General features: G+C 36.3%; 2 pseudogenes; one reads left to right on the top strand and one right to left on the bottom strand.

The window, feature by feature from the left end:
• Positions 1 to 212: 212 nt before the first annotated feature.
• On the bottom strand, positions 213 to 1,639 carry LOC101694033 (annotated as a pseudogene).
• An 823-nt stretch (positions 1,640 to 2,462) lies between these two features.
• On the top strand, positions 2,463 to 3,782 carry LOC101690647 (annotated as a pseudogene).
• Positions 3,783 to 18,992: the final 15,210 nt, after the last annotated feature.

Raw genomic sequence — 18,992 nt, 5'->3', positions numbered from 1 at the left:
GCTCAGAGGGGAATCTGTTTCTCCCTCTGCCTCTGGCCCACCCCCCTGCTTATGCACTCTCACTCTCAAACAAACAAACAAATAAATAAATAAATAAATAAAATGTTTAAAAAGAAAAGAGTACAGAGTGTCATCATCACACTTCATGATAGGAGTTGAAGGAACTGAAGGTGGTCTCGAGGAAGCCATAGGACCCCATACTCAGGAGAGGACTAGAAGAGTGCCTTTGGACACCAGAACTGCCTGTGGCTGATGGTGATCACATGACTATCCAGCAGCTCATAACTTCACCCGGGAGGAGGAGGACGTAGCTGTGGCCCAATCTCCTGCTCTAAGACATAGAAGACCTCCATACAGGTTCTCCCGCTCAGCTACTGTGGTGAACCTGCAATCATGCTCCCTGAGAATCTTCATGATTTCAGGTCTCACCCAGCCAGGACCTGACACAGGATAGTATGGGGCAGAGTGTAGCCCTCATAGGTGGGCACTGTGTGGGTGACTTGGTCCCCATAATCCACAATAATAGTGGTACTACACAAGAGCAACACAGCCTGATGGTCATGTACACAGGCAGAGTGTGGAATATCTGGAATGTGATCTGAATCATCTCTCAGTTGGCCTTGACATTCAAGAGGGTATGAGTCAGCAGCACAGGGTGCTCCTTTGGGTTGTAGAAGTGATACCAGATCTTCTCTATATTGTCTCAGTTGGTGAGAATGCCATGCTTGATGGTGTACTTAAAAGTTAGGATGCCACTCTTGCTCTGGGCCTCATCACCCAAGTGGTCCTTCTGTTCCATGCCTACAATGATGCCCTGGTGTCAGGTGTGTCTGACAGTGGACAAGAATACATCCTGGGTGGGGTGGGGGGAGTCATTCCCAGCAAAGGGAAATTTGCATATCCCAGAGCCACTGTCATATGAGCAGTGTGGTTTCTAGTGGAGGTGGTGGGTCCCAGGGTGGAGTGAAGCAGGCATTATGGTTTGATTTGCATCTCCTTAATAATTAATGATGTTGAACACTGCACTTTTTCCTACCTGTTGGCCACCTGTATGTCTTCTTGGAAGAAATGTCTATTCAGATCCATTCATTTTTAACCCGAAATTTTTTTTTTTTTTTGCTATTCAGTTGTAGAAATTATTTATATATTTCAAAAATCAACCTCTTCCCAGATATAAAATTTGTAAATATTTTTCTCCCATTCAGTAGGTTGTCTTTTCATTTTGTTGATGGTTTACCTTGTTATTCAGAACCTTTAATTTTGATGTAAGTCTCACTCATTTATTTTCACAAATAATTCTTACTAAATAACTGAAAATAATGAAGCGCTTATTTTTAGACTGCACACATATTGCTAGAGTTATCATCATGTGGCTCAATTCAATGTTACTAAAAGTGAATAGCAGCTATACCATGGACAAAGGTATGAGATATGAAAGCAGAGATTCAAGGCTGCCCTTCCTGGCTATGTTAGTTAGAAAACCCTACCCCTAACCTACAGTACCCTCTTCGGACCCATGAAACACAAATGCCTTCAGCAACTCTGGATCTAGCAATTTTAGTCGCTGCTCAGTGGTAATCCCCTTCTTGGAAATATTCAGAGTGCCCCAGTGGAATAGCAAATGCCCAATTCTGCTCATCACCCTTGCTGCCTGTGTGGACTACTGGATTTGTCATCAGACCTCCTCACTCAGGCTGGTCTCTTTCTTCCTACAACCCTTTTGAAGCTCTTTTAATGCTTTTTTTTTTAAAGTCTAGATTCTTTAGCCTGACATCAAAGACCCTCTCTGAGCCAGCCCCACACTAATGATCCAACTCTTTAAGTGAGTTTTCTTTTTTTTTTAAGATTATTTATTTATTTGGCAGAGAGAGAGAGAGAGAGAGAGATGGATCACAAGTAGGCAGAGAGGCAAGCAGAGGGGGATGGGAAGCAGGCTCCCTGCCGAGCAGAGAGACCAATGTGGGGTTCGATCCCAGGACCCTGAGACCACAACCCAAGCCAAAGGCAGAAACTTAATCTACTGAGCCACCCAAGTGCCCCATGATCCAACTCTTTAATTGGATGCACCATTAAGAGTAGTCAAAACGATCTATGTGCAGTTCCCTAGCCACTCAAACACTTTCTTATCTACTTAATTCTCCAGTGCTTTGGTTTTCCCCTGCCCTTACCAACCCTGGTCTTCTAATTCCTACCTACATTGGAGGACCCAGCTCAAATGGTATCTTCTCCACAAAGTCATCCCTAACCTTCCATCTAGAAGAAATGTTTCCATATTCAAACTCTTGACTACAGTTAGGTTATACCTCTCTCACAGCTATTAAAATTTTCTACCCTGTATCACACTAGCTCCTGCCCTATCTCCCTTGATACAGTGTAAAATCTGGTAAGAAAATCTCTGAAGTTCCTTCTCTCCGTCTCCACCCCAAAAGATTCAGTAAAAATACCCAACATTCTTGGGGACAAAGGGAAACGAGGCCGGAGCTGCGGGTGCTTTTTCTGCCCGCGGTGTCTCAGATTCATTCTTAAGGAACTGAGAACTTAATCTTCCAAAATATCAAAAAGACCATCTTATGCCCCACCCCCCACCGCAGCTCCTGCAACACAAATGCCCAGCACACCAGGGTTTGTGGGTTACAATCCATACCATCACCTCGCCTACAACAACTACAGGCTGGGGGGAAACCACGCACCAACAGCCGGGTCACGGCATCCTTTGGTATTACGATTCCAAAACCCCCAAAGCCACCAGATAAGCTGCTAATGCCCTACATGAGGTCAGCAGAAAGGTCTGGGACCAAGCAAAAGCTTCCAACCCTGACCTAAAGTTGTGGGAGACTGGCAAGATTATTGGTGGCATGTGGCAAAATCTCACTGATGAAGAAAAATAAGAATATTTAAATGAATACAAAGCAGAAAAGATAGAGTACAATGAATCTATGAAGGCCTATCATAATTCCCCCGCATACCTTGCTTACATAAATGCAAAAAGTCTTGCAGAAGCTGCTTTAGAAGAAGAAAGTCGACAGAGACAGTCTCGCATGGAGAAAGCAGAACCGTACATGAGCATCCAGCCTGCTGAAGATCCAGACGATTATGATAATGGCTTTTCAATGAAGCATACAGCCACCGCCCGTTTCCAGAGAAACCACCGCCTCATCAGTGAAATCCTCAGTGAGAGTGTGGTGCCGGATGTTCGGTCAGTTGTCACAACAGCTAGAATGCAGGTCCTCAAAGGACAGGTCCAGTCCTTAATGTTTCATCAGCGAAAACTAGAAGCTGAACTTCTTCAAATAGAGGAGGGACACCGGGAAAAGAAGAGGAAATTCCTGGAAAGCACAGATTCATTTAACAATGAACTTAAAAGGCTGTGCGGTTTAAAAGTAGAAGTGATATGGAAAAAATTGCTGCTGAATTGCACAGGCAGAGGAGCAGGCTCGAAAAAGGCAGGAGGAAAGAGAGAAAGGGGCAGCAGAGAAGGCTGAATGCAGTCAGAGCAGCATGGTTGCTGAGGAGGAGCAGGCTGCGAGTAAGACCGAAGAGAAGAAGGAGGACGAGAGCATCCCGACGGAGACAAGGAGACACACCTTGAAGAAGCGACGGAAAGCCAACAAAATGGTGAAGAAGGCACATCTACTCCTGAGGACAAGGAGAGCGGGCAGGAGGGGGTGGACAGTATGGCTGAGGAAGGGACCAGTGATAGTAACACTGGCTCGGAGAGCAACAGTGCCACGGTGGAGGAGCTGCCAACAGACCCCGCCCTGGAAGACGAGAAGAAAGAATAAATGTTGCCTGTTTTATGTGTTCTAAATACTTTTTTAAATGAAAAAAAAAAATGTTTTTTGAGTTTAAAAAAAAAATACCCAACATTCTTCATTTTGGGTGTTCAATATATGCTTGATAAATGAACAAAAAATAAATAAGTGTTCCATATACCAAAAAAAAAAAGAACAAAACAAAACAAAACTACTCAGTGAGTGGGTTTATGTGTAAAGAGAGAAAACCTGTGGATATGTGGTTAATTTTAACTCATTCTTCATTTTTCCACCCCCTCTTTTCACTGTGGAGGAAGAGAAAGGGGCATTTAACCCAGATCTACCTAATTCAACAACCCCATTCTTATCTACAAAGATATACTGCCTCTCACATTAAAAACAAACAAACAAACAAAAAAAAGCAATTAACTTGAAAGTGAGGATTGGAGACTATTAGTAATGTGTGGTTTTTATTTCATGTGTATTAAGAAATGGATAGCAGAGGCAGAGTAGCAGTCAGGTCCAGATCTAATAAGGAATTAGAAATCATAGCAGTTATTTTAACACAGAGAATGTAATATAAAGAATTTTTACTAGATATAAAGTTGTAATTAGATAACTAAAAAAGTAAGAAGAGAATTCCAAGGTATTAACAATGTGGTGATTGAAGGTGGCTACCTTCTCTGTGGCCTGGGAGAGTGGAAATTCAAATGGAAAATGAAGAGATAAAAAATGCCAAAATTTACAAATTTAAAAGAACCTCATCAGGCTGAAACTCAGGTTCTGAAAATAGGGACCCTGTTTAGCTGGTGTTAAAAAAAAAACACTGCAAGTGAATTCAGCTGCACCTACAGGAAGGAAATGCTGCTGCCAGGGAGAAGCAGCATTGTTGAGGAGAGGTTCCTAAGAACTGGAAGTAGAGAGGGAGGAGCAAATCCTTCCTTCCTCAACTAGACGCTCTAATACCCCTACTGACTGACCCTAATATAGAAGCAGCTGGCAAAGCAGAAATATGGTTTGCAGAATCCCAGACCCTCCAGCACAGAGATACAGTTATAAAAGGATGAATTTGGAACTGAGAGGCAATAACTTAAGAAGTGGCCTAGGAAGGACACCTATGAAAAGATACCTATTGAAATGTGGCACTTGTGAGCTTGAGAATGAAGTGAAATAGGCCATCAAAAGCAATATGAGATAGATGTCTCACCTATAAAAATACAATAGTACAGACCTCTAGGTGCGGACCCAAAACAAGTAAGGGAGGGGAAAAAAGATGCAGATAGATTTCTTGACTTCAAAAATCAAATAGCAGCTCAAGAAAATACCACCAAGACAAATTATCTGTGATCTTGAAAATGGTGGGGAGGGAATAGCAAATTTGTCATAATTGGCAAAGCACTGTTAATTCAAACCCCAAGGAATGCTAAAATGCCATAGTTTCACACTAGAGGTCACCCCCGGTAAGAAAATATAATTGTACCATCCTTTATTGTCCCTGTAGCTGTTACAATATTGCAGAGCTGCTCCTTATTGCAAAGAGATTGGATTTTTATGAGACTGACATGCTAAGCAGCTTTCTAGTCAAGGAAAATACTGCATTAAACAGAATTCACTTTTGTACTTTGGTTGAGAAGCAGATATATTGACTGTATAGTACAGAAGACGGTATTCATTACATGCAATCACTGACCTATTTCTAAGGTATCAACTTTAATCAGAGGTAGGTCAACACTGTTATCAAGAAACAATACACTGTATATTACATAGATACTGATACTGAAGAAATACTGCCTGTCAGTATTTAAATTAGGGAAAACACTGCCTCATATTAAGAGAAAGCAGCTGTACTACATGAAATAATTGCACTACATATTTTAACAAACTCATTAATTTTGGTGTTTATTGCATTTCAGGCATCTACAGCTTAGGAAATTAGGGTGTCTTTATCATTTCATGGCAAATGACATTTGTTGAAATTCTTAATGGCAAGGGATCCTCTTTAAGTACAGAACTCCAACTTATAAAATCATCTGAATGCACTAAAAATAAGCTGATCATTCATAGATATGATGTGGATCACTTTTACTGTATCTCCATGTCAATGCTCCTTTGATATTTGTGCTCCCAGCTTTTACTCCCCACTGACTCTCATTGCTGTTGTTGTTCTGTTGCTGTTCCTGTTTGTTTGCTGTTCTCTACCAATATTCTGGTCTCTCTACATCATGCATGGAAAATACCAACTGGATTTTTTCTTTATACTTCAGTTGCCATTCTTGGAGTCACCAATCCAATGACCATGTTGTTTAAAGTGTCCAAGAGCCTAACCCCGCGAGTCTGTGCCCCCTCACTCGGTGTGGTCTTTTCTTGCACCTCACTTCAACAGCAGCTCACCTAGTCACATCCTTTCTGCTTTCATCAAATAAATGCACCACCTTCCAAATTTCTATTAGATAGAAAGATCATATTGTATTGTATTGTCTTATTATATATCCTTTCATTTTACTATGCATTCTAGTGTATCTAAATCCACTGATGCTTCACTTTTCTACAATCTAGCACTTCTCAAATTGGTACTGCCCTCCATACACGTTTAGAACCCATGTATTATCATTGTAATCACTCACTAGTTACCCACTCAACTTTCTTGCCCCACTTTTCCTAGATCACACTCCTTTGGATAAATCCCTACCTTGGTTAAATCCAACTATCTAGTCATACTACACTTTTCTCCATAAAGCTGAATGTTACTAAAAAAAAAACCTGAATGTTACTAGACATAGAGCCATGCTGTCAGGTCTAAATTTGAAAATCAAGACAAGAATTATTTGAAAATAATAACCAGAGAGTCAAAGGTCTCTCAATAATTCAAATATACTTCCAGAATACATTCGCTCACCTACTTACCAAAATGGACTTTTAATTTCTCTCCCCTCAGACCTTCAGCACAACTATGCCCCAAAGACACATGTACACATACACTCTCAGCTAGTGATATTATCTCATAATTGAGAAAAAGGAAGCAACTAAAGAGAAACTCCTTTACCATTACCACTATCAAGTTCACCACCTTCCCTGAATCTGTTACCACAGTCTCTGTCTGTCCTTCCATTACATTGGATGAAGTATGCCTTCCCTGTGTACCCCTAAACTTGTGCTCTAGACCCCATTCTTTTTCTACTTTTCAGGGTATCCATTCAGTTCCGGTAATCAATTTCTCTCTCTCTCTATTGAATCATTCCCTTCAAATATACACACTCTTCTTGATGTCACTATGATCATCATCTCCACTGACCCCATACAACCTCCACTGACCCCATGCTCCACCTCTAGTTTCTGGAGTACTTTCCTTCTCCTTTTATAGCAAAAGTTCTCGAATGGCTTATTTATGGTCCAGTCTTTACTTCCTGCCATGCCAACTCTCCTTAGCCCATTATTTTTCCTACAAAATTGATTCTTCTTGTCAAGGTTATTAAGAATCAACACCATAGTTCACCACATTTCCAAATTTAGTTGGCAACTAAAATTCTTCATCTTATTCAAATTCTTTCTAAAAAATTTTATTTTATTTTTTCCATCTTATTAAAATTCTTGGCAAGATTAGACACTGTCAGCCACTCAGTCCTCCTTAAAACACATCCTTAAGTTTTGTGACTCCACATTTCGCTGTTTTTCTTCCTTATACCTGAATCACTTCTGCTTAGTCTCTTTTTTTTGACCCTTTCAGTTCAAAAAAAGAAAGGTTGGAATGCCTCAGAGGTCCTCCAAAGCCCCACTGTTCTCCATCTCCAGTGTTTTCCTTGGTGAGCCTTCATATATTCCCATAATTTTAATACTATCTGTAAAGACTACCGAATTTGTATATCCATCACTGACCTCTCCACTGAGCTCTAAACTCTAAGCTGTAATTAACTGTAATTCTGTGATTGACATTTCCACTTGAATATCTAATCATCTTATTAATCCCAACATGGCCAAACAGAACCTTGATTCCCTTGATTTTATCCCCATTGGGCACTTTTGAACTCCTTCCCTGCCATTATCTCCACTAACCACCTGGTGTTCAGGTACAACATTCAGCATCATTTCAATTCATCTCTGCCCCTCATTCTCCTCCCTCACTTGAAATCCCTAAACAAGTTACTTCAGCCTCAACTCCAAAATAGATTTTAAATCTATCCACTCTTTTTCATCTCTCCGGCACCAGCCACTTCCAGCTGCAATCATTATTACCTTCATGATTGTTCTAATATACAAGAGAGCTTATTTCCATTGCTGGAACTATCTTTTCCACTATCACTTCCATTGCGAAAATATCATTTCAAAACATAAATCTTATGTTACACATGTATGTAACACAACATATCCCACACATGCATACGCACACACACACACACACACACACACACATTCTTAAAGCCCATCATTTATTTCCCTTCGTACTCAGAATAAAATCTAAAGTCCTTCTTGTTGCCTAGAAGAACCAGTAATGACATGACCCAGTTCTATCTTTCTAGCTTCAGGACTTACTGCTCTCTCCCAATCACATTATACTTCAGCTCTAATAGCTTTGTTTTTATTCCTTGAACTCACCAAATTCTCTCTGCCTCAAGGCCTTTGTACTTGTTCTTGTCTCTGCAGCTCTTTCTGTGGCTGGCCCTTACTACAGCTCAAACTCTATCTTCACAGAGGCACCATCAGTCTGCAATATACCACTCTGCTTTAGTTTCTTCATAGCAATGATCCCTTTATGAAACTCTCTCACCCATTTTTTGTTGTGTTTACTTTCTTTTTTCACCTGTCACCACTAAGTAAAGAACCTTATGTATTTTTTTTACTACTGTATCTAGAGCCTAGACTATCTAGAGCATAGTAGACACTAAATAAATATGTGTGGAAGGAGGAAAATGTGAAGGAAGGAAAATTTAATGATTTTCTCATAAAGGTAATGACACAACTATTTGTACAGTTTCTCTAACATCCATCTTTCCAACTTCCCCAACTAAATTTCATCTCTGCAAGTTTATGCATAACAAAGTACAGAGTACAGCTTAGCTCAGAGGCATGGTTCTGTTAAATAAAACTAATCTGACAGGATCAGACCACTGGGGTTTAGCCATTCACATTCTGGATGGCTGGAAATGATAGTGTGCCAAACCTCCTTGGGTACTCAGTGAACCACACTCTCCACCATCTCCCTACACACTCCAGGCAATTACCCATCTGGTTTGCCTGGCTCACCCAGTCGTATTTGAATGAGGTTTTCAGCTGAAAGTGAATGGTGTGTGTCCAACCTGAAAGGCAGCCTCCGGCAATTGCATCCCACGCCTACTTTCAACTATAGCCATTCTCTCCAGACAGGGGTCAGGATCCTCCCCAAATGCAGCAGGACACATAAAGACAGAGGAGGGAAAGGGGATCCTATGTAGGAGTCTGGAGACCTGGGTTTGAGTCCTTGTCTGTCTCAAGTTCACTGTGACCTGATGAAATCCATGCACCCCTCTAGGTTTGCTTCCCAGCTACAAACTATGGGGTTCATACTAGGTAACTCTAGGAATTTCTTCCAGTTCTAACATTCCAAGCTTATAAACCACCAAGTGGCAAGCATTTGCTGGGTTGCAAATTCTTCAACCCAAGAAGCCAATCTCCAACCTGGAATGAGTGGCGACATTACCACCATGTGGGTTTTTTATATTTGCCCAGAACCTCATAATTATGAGGTTACCCTCACCACACCCCTTTTACATACATGGGTGACAAACACTAATTACCCTGCTTTGCTGGAGGAGGAAAGATGGCACAGAATGATTAAATGACTCACCCACTATTTACCAAAAGCAGTGGTTTGGCAGGGACCAGAAATCCATGAGTTTCTGAGTTGTAGACCTGAGCTCAGGATATTGGGCCACAGGACTCTGCTGGAGCATACCAGTGTTTGGCTTCACTTGTTTTTTATTCTGGAATAGATGAAAAACACTCATGATTGCATTCTCTCTTTTGAGTGATTCACTGCTGTTAGTGCTAATGGAATTGGATAAAAGAGAGAAAGGTCTATTTACTTCAACCAAAAACCTAGGAAAATTTTGTGTGGGCAGGCAGTGAGGTACACAGGGAGAGTCTGGACGTTGAAGTAAGAGACACTTGTCTTTGTTTTGTGAGCAAAAAATTTCCAAGTATTAAGAAAGCATGAAAAGCATAAAGATATGTAAGACTCAATTCCACTCATAGCTCTGCAAGATACCTAATTCTCTGAGTCTTGCTTTTCTCATCTGTAAAATGTAACTGATAGAACTTGCCCATGATATCCTTGCAAATACGGAAAGTGATGAGAAAAGGCAGTTACTCACATTGTGGTTCTTCAGTTAATTAGCACCTTTTCCTCTTTCCCTTATCTAGGTAACACAAAATTGGGTGTCCCTACACACACACCCAAAGTCCCCTGCCTCTCACCATCACCCAGTGAAGAACAACCAGACTACAGGCCACTAAAGCAGGTGACCAATCATCCATGGGGTGAAGGGATCCCCTGGGATCTCGTGTTTCAGACTTGCTGATGATATAGGGTATCTTAAAAATTAGTAACTGACCCTGTATCTCCACCTGTAACACTGGAACTAACCAAACTGTTCCGGAAAATATTCTGGAAGAAAGGGTCTCTGAAAGGTTTACAGACTCCTGCACGTAAAACGTAGACTAAATGCTATGGTTTTGTTTTTTGTTGTTTTTGGTTTTGTTTTGTTTTTGTTTTGTGTTTTGCAGTCTTTCATGTTATACTCAAACATTTCTATTCCTCTGAATAGCCACTTCAGCCTTCTTATCCATCAGCTAGTCCCTATCATGCCACCCCAGAGACATCTGCAGAAGCCAGAGGAGAAGAAAAAGAGACACAAAGTAGGGAAGGAACATAGTTCATAAATAAGGCAAATGTCTTAGTTTGTTTCCTTTTCTTACTTTCTGAGATTTGGAGAATCACATTTTTCAACATCAGCCTTCTGTTTTTAACATACATTGTTAAAAAGAGGGGACTCAGAATGACAAATGAGAGGTAGGTTTACACTGAGGTGGTCTGTGTCCTTCTGGTGATAAGCCCTGGAGCCTTGGAGGCTGAGTTGAGAGACAGGCTTTCAGGCCTGCACCCACCACCACTGGCTGTGTGGTGATCTGTAGGAGTGCGGACTCCTATAATGAACTGAGACTCAGTTCCCTCACCTCTATATAAGCAGGCTAAGAATAAACTGTCCCCAAAATGCTTACTAGCACTAAAGTCCTATGAATCCTGGAATAACATAAACAGAAGCTGACACACAATATCCATACATACCTTATATTCACAATGTTGGGGGTCCATAGAGCCAAAGGTCCTATATCCTCATGCCCTCTGCTATAACATTTTCATTTTTTCTTTGATGTAGAAATAGATTTTATATCCCTGAGAGAAATATAAATGTATATAAGAACTATGTATTCCAATACATCAGTATCATTAACAAGTTTCCTAGGTATTATAGATTAAAACAAAAAATAAGCCATAAGAAACTCTGGTCTAGACATACATATCCCAAACTATTAACCAGGTAAGAGAGCAAAACACAGGAAAAGACACTTAGAGTATTTGAAAGAAATTAATAATGAATATGCCACTTAAAATAATTATTCTCAAGTATAAGAAAACTTAAAAAAAAATTCAGATTCCTGAGCACTACTCCATACTTAAGTCAGAACTATGGGAAGGGAGACTAAATGGCTCACGTACAGGTACATCTGCAAAACTCCTAAGGCCGTGCTGCTGATTGCTCATGTCTGGAAACCACAGTTAGAAAGCAAAATCTCAGCAGCCAAGTCTGGCAAATAATGTCGGTCCCTCTCCTCAATGCCCAGCAGAAGTAATTTCTCCTCTCACTTGTGAACATCTGTGATAATCATCACGGAGACCTGGCTTGTTTGTTAATGGGAGGAAGAAAAGCTATTTACCTAGTTTGCAAGCCAAGGGAGAGCTTAATTAATGTCAGAGCAGATACGATTTCCTCCTCTCTCCTTGCCCTAGGAACTCACAGGGATAACGAGAGGATTTTTAATTAATGTTTGAAAAGCATTCTGAGATCCCTGGATGAGAGGTGCTGGAGAAGGGCACAACATGATTATTATTGTTATTAATAGTAGTTTTATTAATAGAAATAATGAAGTTCTCTAAAGCAATTTTTTAAATAAATTCTTGACATCAGTCATCAGAACATTTTTGTGGCAAGAATTTTTGGAGAGAATGAAGGAGAAAGGGAAAAAAAGATACAAGGAAAAAAATGCTTTTTTTAACCCATTAGAACTGGGTAACACTTTGAGGTTCTAACATGAGGACTCCATGAAAAGTTCTTATATTTTTCCAAGGTAAATTAAAATACAACTATTAATTTCGATGTTACCAGAGAAAAATAATGAAGGGACATAGTTATGAAGGAAAGAACCCAAGTTTGGGAAATGCAAGTTCAGAATTTGGGGCTTATCATTGCCTATTTACTGGCTTACCACTTACTAATTATTTAGCCTTGGGCAAATCACATTATCTATGTTTCCTTATTGATAAAATAGGGAGATACTGAAACATGGCCTGCCCAACTCCCAGGTTAATGAAGATGAATGGAGATGATAAATGTGGAAATTTTTTATATGTCTGTAAGTTGTTCAGCAGATATTATTAATGATAACAATGATTGCACCAAAAATTCACCTTGCAAGATGGAAGAAATGAATGTACATTATTTATAATAGATTTCTTAAAATATACTGTTTTAATTTATGAAGTAAAATTGTTCTTCAAGGCTTACAATAAAAAGCAGCTTCAGGAAATTTAGAAAGTCAAAGAAGTTTTCAAGTCTTACAGTGAAAAGTAGCTGGTTCTGTCCATCCCTTCCACCATAGTCCTTATTTCCAGAGACTCTCCTTTTTAATTCTTCAGCTGTTTCTTTTGATGTTTACCACTATAATGCCAATCAATATGATTGAACTGCTATATCTAGCTCTGTACAAATGTTAAACATTATTTGTTTCCTAATATAATAGATATATTAATTCTCCTATTATATAATCTAATAATTAGATAATAGATATATTAATTCTCCTATTATATAATCTAATAATTAGATAATTATATATTAATTCTATTATATAATCTAATAATTAGATAATTATATAGATATAATTATATAATCTAATAGATAAATTAAATAAATTCCTGACATCAGTCAACATTTTTGTGGCAAGAATTTTAATATAATATTATATATATGATATCAATATATTATTATAGATATGTTTATCTGATCTAATATATTATATTAATATATTAATATTAATGTATTAATATATTAATATTAATATAATATTAATATTACAATATATATTATATATAATATATATAATTTATCAATGGATGTAAAATATAAAAAGATATAATGTGTGACTTCAACTAATATTATAATATTAATATTATATTAATATTAATATATTAATACATTTATATTAATATATTAATATAATATATTAGATCAGATAATCATATCTATAATAATATATTAATATCATATATTATTATATAATTAATATAATTATGTTATATATTAATTATATATTTATATTATATTATATATAATTATATCAATATAATATTATATATAATAATATATAATATGTTACATATTATATATAATATATTATTCATATAATATTGATATAATATATATTATAATATTGTATATAATATAATATGAATAATGTATTATATATAATAATTAGATAATTATATCTATAATTATATCTATAATTATATAATCTAATATATAATAGATATATTAATTCTCCTACCACCTTCATTTGGCTCCCTCCTTTCTACAGATATAGTTACATTTACTTTTGTTAAAATTAATATTTACTATTTACAACATTACTATTGTATAAATGTTATTAATTATTAACCAACTAGCATACTACTATTACATTCCTCTCTTATAACAACTCTTTGTTTTTCCTAGGGTTATTAATTGCCTAACATTTTAAAAACTTGATTACATTTCTGTTTACTTCACACTGGGTTCATTCTATATTCTTCCAGAGCTATTAACTTCTCTTAATACTACTGTATTTTCCACCTTGTCAAATGCATTAGATAATATAACATTTTTCTTTTAATTTTCCCTAGACACTCACCTCCCTTGTATTCTTACTGTAACTGAACAATACTATGTCAGAAACCATGAAAATAGTAGTGAATCCTTCCATCTATGGGCTCCCGCACTGTGACTACAAGGCATGTGTGAAATCTGTACATAAGCCTCTATATATGTTGTTCCGGGATTCATAAGACTTTAGATCTAGTAAGCATCTTATGGACAATTTATTCCTCTCATACTTACTATATAGAGGTATTGAAATTGAGTTCACTCTCTGACAGTAGAGGCAGATCTAAAAGCACATCTCTCAGATTTAGTTTTGCCAAAATGAAAGATCATTGATACTTCTGTTATTTATATTGTAAATGACAGGTATATAAGAACCTGCCACCAAGAATACTATTCCCAGCAAAAGTATCCTTCATAAATGAAAGAGATATATATTTCCAGAGGGAGAAAAAAAAGTCATGAAGGTTTATTACCTCTAAACCTGCCTTGCCAAAAGAAAAAATGATAAAGGGGGTTCTTCAAGTTGAAGTGAAAGAACACTAAGAACAACATGAAAATATATGAAAGTATAAAGCTCACTAGTAACAGGAAATATATAGTGAAATTCAGTATACCCTAATACTGTAATTGTTTATATAAAGCGCTTTTATCTCTAGTATAAAAGTTTAAAAAGCAATTATTAAAAATAACTATAGCTATCATAATTTATCAATGGATGTAAAATATAAAAAGATATAATGTGTGACTTCAATAATATAGTAGTATGTGGAGGAAGGAGAATTAAAAGGGTAGAGTTTTTGTATGAGATTGAAGATAAGCTGTTATAAGCTTAACACAGACTATTATAACTATAAGAAGTTTTATGTAAGCCTCATGGTAACCATGAAGAATGAACCTATAGTACATAAACAAAAGATAAAATGAAAGGAATTAAAGCATATCAGTACAGAAAAATAAATCACAAAGGAAGATAGCAAGAGAGGAAGAACAAAGGAATTAAGTGAACAGTCAGAAAACAATTAACAAAATAACAATAGTAATTTTCTACCTATCAAAGATTAGCAATATTTTACTTAACAAAAATTAAATGTAAATGTACTAAATTCTCCAATCAAAAGACACAGAGTGGCTGCATGGACCAAAGTAAATAACACCAAACAAAACAAAACAAAAAAAAACAAAAACAACAAAAAATCCCAAGATCCAACAATATATTGCCTACAAGAGATTCACTTTAGCTTTAAGGACACATATAGGCTGAAAGTAAAGGACAGGAAAAAGATATTCCAGGCAAATGGTAATCAAAAGAGAGTGAAATGCATAACAATGGCTATATGTGTTTCAGATAAAGTAACCTTCAGTCAAAATTAGTCATAAGAGATGAAAAATGTAACTATATTATAATAAAAGTGTGAAGAGGATATAACGATTATAAATATATATGCACCCAACATTGGAACATGTAAGTATTTAAGGCAAATATTAACAAAACAGAAGGCACCAAAAATTAAGAAACTAAAGACTGAAATTATATTAAGTATCTTTTTTAACTACAATGGATATGAGACTAGACATCAATAACAGGAAGAAAACTGGAAAACTTGCAAATACATGGAAATTACATACCACACTCCTGAACAACAGAAGGGTCAACAAAGAAGTCAAAGGGGGAATCAGAATGAATCTTGAAACAAACGAAAATGAAAACATAACATACCAAAACTTACTGGACACAGCAAAGGCAATTCTAAGAGAAAAGTTTATATAGTAAATACCTAAGTTAAGAGAAACAAAAGATCTCAAATAAACAACCAAACGTTACAGCTCAAGGAATTAGAAAAGAAGAAAAAACTAATCTCAAAGTTAATATAAGGAAGAAAATAATAAACATCAGAGCAGGGAAAAATGAAATAGAGACTAGAAAGACAATAGAAAAAAATAAAAACTAATAAGCTAGTTTATTAAAAAGGTAAACAAAGTCACACTGTTAGCTAGACTAATCAAGAATAAAAAGAAAGGATTCAAATAAACAAAATTATATATGAAAGAGACAACATTAGAACTGACACCACAGAAATATAAAGAATTATAGAAGGCTACTATGACTGTTAACAAATAGGACAACCTAGAAGAAAATTAATAAATTCCTTGAAACATACAACCTATGAAGACTAAATCTGAAAGAAACAAAATCTGACCAGAACAATAACAATTAAAAAGATTGAATCGGTAATAAAAAACCTCCCAGCAAAGAAAAGCCCAGAACTAGATGGCTTCACTGCTGAATTCTACCAAACACTGAAAAATTGATGCCAATCCTTCTCAAACTCTTCCAAAAAACTGGGGAATACTTTCAACTCATTTTACAAGGCCAGCAACACCCTGATACCAAAGCCAGATAAGGACACTACAAGAGAAGAAAATTAGAGTCACTAGCCCCAATGAACATAGATGCAAAAATTCTCAACAAAATACTAGCTAATCACATTGGCAGCACATTAAAAGGATCAAACACCATGAACAAGTTGAGATTTATTCCTGGGATGCAAGGACAGTTCAACATACACAAATCAAAAAATATAATATACCACATTATTAGAATAAAAGATGAAATTCCTCTGATCCTCTCAATACATGGAGAAGAAACATTTGAGAAAATTCAAACTCTTTCATAATAAAAGCTCTCAACAGAATGTGTATATAAGGAGCATACCTCAACATAATAAAGCTACAAATAACAAAAACAACTAACATAATACTCAGTGATGAAAAGCTGAAAGCTCTTCCTCTAAAATCAAGAATGGGACAAGGGCGCCCACTCTCACCATTCCTATTCAATATAGTCATAGATCCTAGCCAGAGTAATTAGGCAACAAAAAAAGGCGGGGGTGGGGGGGTGGGAGGGCATCCAAATTGGAAAAGGAAAAAGTCGAATAGTCTGTTTGATGACGGAACAATTGTATATATAGAAAACCATAAAGATTCAACCAAAAAACTGTTAAAATAATAAATTAATTCTGTAATGATGCAGAATACAAAATAAGAATACAAAAATCAGTTGCATTCCATTGCAAACAAACTATCTGAAAGAAAAATTAAGAAAATGATTCCATTTACAATAGTATCAAAAATAATAAGATACTTAGAAATGAATTTAATCAAGGAGATGAAATATATGTACACTGAAAAATGTGAGACACTGATGAAAGAAACTGAAGAAGACAGAAACAAATGGAATGTTACACTGTGTTCATGGATTGGAAAAATTAATATTGTTAAAATGTCCATCTTACCCAAAGCCATCTATAGATTCAAAGTAACCCCTATCAAAATCCCAATTTTTTACAGAAGTAGAAAAAACAATCCTAAAATTTGTAGAGAACAAAAAAAGATTCCAAGTAGAGAAATCTTGAGAAAGAACAAACTGGAGGCATCACACTTTTGATTTCAAACTATAATCCAAAACAACAGTGATAAAACAGTATGGTACTAGCATAAAAACAGACATATAGACCAAAAGAACAAAACTGACAACTTGGGAATAAAACCATGCATATAAGGTCAACTGATATTCAAAAAAGGAGCTAAGAGTACTAAATTGTGAGAGGACAATCTTTTCAATCAATCATGCTAGGAAAACAAGATATCAACATGTGAAAAATAAAATTGGCACTCACAAAAATTAACTCAAAATGGAGCACTCTGTTTACAGCACTCACAAAAATTAACTCAAAATGGAGCCAAGACTTAAGACTGGAATGTAAAACTCCTAGAAGAAAACACAGGGAAATGGGTCCTTGACATTGGTCTTCGTAATGATTTTTTTTATATGACACCAAAAGAGCAAGAAAAAAAGCAAAAATAAACAAGTGGGATGATTAAAAGAAATAGTATCTTTGCAGCAAAGGAAAAATCAACAAAAAAGAGGTAACCTACAGAATGGGATAATTTGCAATCCATGTATATATGATAAGGGGTTAATAATATTCAAAATATATAAGGAATTCATAAAACTTAATAACACAAAAAATATAATCCAATTTTTAAATGGGCAAAGGACCTGAAGAGATACAAATGGCTGACAGGTACCTGGAAAGATGTTCAACATCACTACTTATCAGGGAAGTGAAAGTCAAAACCATGAGTTTTCAACTGAGACCTGTTAGAATGGCTATTATCAAAAAGACAAGTGATAACAAAAGCTGCCAGGATGTAGAAACCCTGGTGCACGGCTGGTGGGAATGTGAATTGGTGCAGCCACTAGGGAAAACAGAAAGGAGGTTTCTCAAAAAATTAAAAATAAAACTACCAATGATCCAGCAATCCTACTTCGGGTTATATTTCTGATAGAAATGAAATCACAATCTCAAAGAGATATCTGCATTCCCATGTTCAATACAACATTATTTACAATAGTCAAGACATGGAAATAAGTGTCCACTAACAGATGTATGAACAACAACAACAAAACAGTGAGATAGTATTCAGCTATAGAAAAGAAATTCTGCCATTCACAACAGCATGGCTGGAATTTGGAATCACATAACACTATGTGATTAGAGAAAGACAAATACTGTACGGAAATAAAAAAGCCAAACTCATAGAAACAGAGAGTAGAATAGTAATTGTCCTAGTGGTTAGGAAAATAAAGAGATGTTGGTCAAAGGGTATAAACTTCCAGTTACAGGCAAATAAGATTTGGAGAATCTAATATAAAGCCTAGTGACTATAATTAACAATACTGTATTACAAACTTGAAAGTTGCTAAGAGAGTACACCTTAGATGTTCTCACAACAAAAGAAAAATGGTAATTATGTGAAGTGATGGTGTGTTAACTAACCTTACTGTGGTAATTATTTCATAATATATACATGTATCAAATTATCACATTGTATATCTTAAACTTATGAAATTACATGACATGTCTATTGTATCTCAATAAAGTTGGGGAAGATTTTACTATGAAGCTATAGTAATCAAGACAATATGGTACTCACGTAAGGACAAACATATATATAAATGAACTAGAGTTGATGATCCAGAAATAATTCCTTACATTTATGATCAATTGAT

The sequence above is a fragment of the Mustela putorius genome, unplaced genomic scaffold (genome assembly GCF_011764305.1).
Source record: "Mustela putorius furo isolate JIRA1106 unplaced genomic scaffold, ASM1176430v1.1 tig00000854_pilon_pilon_pilon, whole genome shotgun sequence".
NCBI lineage: Eukaryota > Metazoa > Chordata > Mammalia > Carnivora > Mustelidae > Mustela > Mustela putorius.
This window is presented reverse-complemented; position numbering and strand designations above follow the sequence as displayed.